Source organism: Coregonus clupeaformis, unplaced genomic scaffold (genome assembly GCF_020615455.1).
Source record: "Coregonus clupeaformis isolate EN_2021a unplaced genomic scaffold, ASM2061545v1 scaf0415, whole genome shotgun sequence".
In the NCBI taxonomy this organism is placed as follows: domain Eukaryota; kingdom Metazoa; phylum Chordata; class Actinopteri; order Salmoniformes; family Salmonidae; genus Coregonus; species Coregonus clupeaformis.
Window position 1 is genome coordinate 254,663 of NW_025533870.1, and position 3,420 is coordinate 258,082.

Here is a 3,420-nt window from a genome sequence, read left to right on the forward strand (position 1 = left end):
TTCAAAAGAGGGGTTCGTTTTGGAATCAGCAGCGCCCTCGTGAGTAAAGGGCGCTCCAGCGCAGAATTCAAATTGAGACCGTTGGTGAAAAGACAACTGGAAGCGGGAAGCGCGCGGATGGTTGGAGAGACGCGACCAATAAGAGATGACTTGCAACGGATTGACGTGAAAGGTGAGTGAACCTTAGCTATTCGCTAGCTAAGATAATAATTCATCAAACTACTATCAAATAACTTAAAAACAATACATCATGTAATGTACTCTTGGTTTTACATCAGCTAGCCAAGCTACATAGCCTGTAATGTTAGCTGGTAATTGTTGTATAAATGTTGGTACGTTTTAGCTAACGTTAGCTACAGTAGCTAGCTAGTTAAAGTTACTGTAACGTTAGCTAACTTTAGCTAGCTAGACTCAATATTGAGAAATTGTAGTCATTTAAACCCATGATATACTTTCTCCCCATCTCCTTCCATCCTCCTCCCTTTAGTACCTGGCTTATCCTGCCCCTGTCCAGTTAAGTGGTGGAGAGTTTGGAAGCTGTGAGCTCTGATAGAGAAATGTATCAACCACCACGAACAGGTAACACACACACACAGATGACCCAATGTAGATTATGTTCGACTTGACAAAAATAAGAATACATAAAGCAGATCAGATTAGTTAGATGCATTTGATATTGAATACTCATGTTGTTTATGTTGTGTTTGTGTCTAATTGATGTCTTTCAGGTTGGTGTATTGGGGCGGATTGTTCTGTCCTCTGTATTTCAGACCAAAGCAAGACAATGTTTAAAGCTCGCTATGGATCTACTAACAGGTTAGCCTCTATAAAGTATTTGGATGTATTTGAAGTGTGATTATAGTGTGTTCTGTGTAATTCCTTTAGTCTTTTCCAATACTAACTGAATGGTGAATGAATATATTTGCAGTCAATCAATCAATCAATACAGTGTTTGAACAAAATTCAACTCCAGTTGAAGAACTGGGACAAGCTATAAATCTCATTGTGGGGTAGGCCACATGTTATAAAGATGGTTAAAGCTCCTAAACGGAATTACGTTATCAGCATGTTTCCACTGTCCATACCTGCCTACACCTTTAACACCATAGACAAAATGATTCATTTGGACAATTAAAACTCTAATAGGCCAATTTGGGTTGACATGGAAGAAGAACTTAATGCCCCATTTGGAGCATCATATTATCTGAGTCAACACTTAAATGTGGGACTGCAGAATCCCATATTATAAGAGACAGACATCTTCACCATTCCTGACAAGCTCTGCTTCTTTATGGAACAACCATAAATACAAATTAGGAGGAAAGGTGGTTGTCTGGAAAGACACATTTTTTTCTTCACTTTTGCTTCATGTGTCAACTTTAATTTGAGTGTGGCTGTGGAAGACTGGTTCCGTGATGATGTCTGCAAGTGGCTGAGTACCAATGATCTCCATGATTCCATCCCATCATTCCAAGGTTCACAATCTTTCTGAAGAATGCCAACTCTATTCAATTGTCCACTTTGCAACGAGCATACTTTCTCTGTGTCCAGACGACTCACACATATTGGCCTCTATCACCAGCATGAACCACATTTTCTAATTACCTGTGGAATTAATGGGTGTGGGAAAACAAATAGATGTTTTAGCGCCTGTCGGTCACACATCTACCAAAACCACAGAGCTTTTAAGCCCCAATCTCAGGGACTTGCTTAACTACTCTGCAGTATTTGAGGAATGCATTAGATGCATAAGCTCTGAGTGGATGCTGGAGCATTACTGTGTGAAAGAATTGGGCATGGTCCGGCCAATTGAAGTACCACTGAGCAACAAAGAAGGTTATACAACAAGGTGATTTCAATACAGCTACATAGTACCCAGGCTATATTAATATAAAGAGACATGAGACAAAACAATCATAATGAATAAGATTACATGGACAGGGGGACCTGATCCTAGGTCAGCAATCCTCCTCTGAGACACTTCCCAGGAGTCACCAGGACCAAGAAACCGAACACTTACTGTTGTAAAGTCTAGTTACAGCAGGTGTTTACTGCCATCTAGTGGAAGATACCAATAAAACACTTTATTATCAGGATGGGGAGACGGCTGAGATGAAACAGAAAGTAAATGTGTTATTTTGTACAGGATCCATTTTGAGACGACAGAGCAGAAAACAAGATATGGAGAGAACTAAAAAATAAAGTGAGTATTTCTAAGTATTTCTGAATAATAATCTAAGCCTATAACTTCAGTTTATTGTTGTTGTAGCCTTGTGTTATTATGTAATTATTAATGGCCATGTTAAGTTAATTCAATTGGAAGTTATCAAGTGTCACCATGGTCACAGTTCTATCGCAATTGCTGATCAGATGTTAGAATGCATTAGATTGAAGGTAACAGTCAGCCAGATTAGGCTACAGGTAAAGAAATAACCTGGCTGTTGTTGACAAGCATGGACCTATTCAGTTCATATCCATGTTATTAATATTTCATTCGGTGATTGAAATTACGACCCCATCCTCAGTAGCCTAATCCAGCAGGTTACTGGGCAACAGAAGCACTTCCTACCTCAACATCGTCTTGCTATTCATGTTAAATAAATTAATCTGTCAATTTGAACTAAGCAAGCTACTAAATCATTCAGCTTACATCTTGCCTACATGTTGCCCAGGCTACTGGAGGCTGTCTGAAATAAGATGTAGGCCTATCAGGGTCTATGTTTTGGCCTAGTTTTCAGGCCTTGTTGGTGGGTTTTGAGTAGTCATTGGGCTAGAAAAAGTCATTGCATTAAATCACCTGACTGTTTGGATGTATCTATTAGTAAACAGTTTTATTTCTGAGAGATCATGAATAAAAGAGAACAATTGACATTCTAGAATTAGTTGTCACTGTGTTCACCACAACCAACATGCTGCATCTCTGTTTAGGGGTCAGTGGTCTAAAATGAGTCTCTCTGGGGAGAGAGAGGAGGGGGGCCCTGCCTCTAAAATGAGTCTCTCTGGGGGACATGACACCAAAACTAAAAGGTGAGCTGACAATATTGTTTAAGAATTTATATTCCAAAGTGCTATATAGGAGGGGGAAAAAATCACTTTTGTGTTTTTTCATCAGAAATTATTACTAATGGGTACCTTCAATATAACTATTGTAGATTTGAGATGTGATTTAAAACCATTGTTTAGCTGGAATGGAATGTTCGTATCCTGTATATTTGACTGTTATACGTGGTTGTCTCACCTAGCTACCTTAAGATGAATGCATTTACAGATGCCATATCTTAATTTGACCCTGTTTCTCACAGCAGGAACATAATCCTGCAGCAATAGCAAATGTGTATTTTTAGATGGATTATAATTAAGGGATATTTTCTGTAGGGGTTCATACATTTTTCATCAGGGAAAATCAAGTCTGACATTTTA

At 38.8% G+C, this 3,420-nt stretch overlaps 1 long non-coding RNA gene across 1 annotated transcript; it reads left to right on the forward strand.

Annotated features, from left to right (window-relative positions):
• Positions 1 to 536: 536 nt before the first annotated feature.
• LOC123484710 lies at positions 537 to 2,968 on the forward strand. The gene is made up of 4 exons (XR_006658650.1): positions 537 to 579; positions 729 to 816; positions 2,147 to 2,203; positions 2,929 to 2,968. It is a non-coding gene; the product is annotated as an uncharacterized LOC123484710 (long non-coding RNA).
• The last annotated feature ends 452 nt before the right edge of the window (positions 2,969 to 3,420 follow it).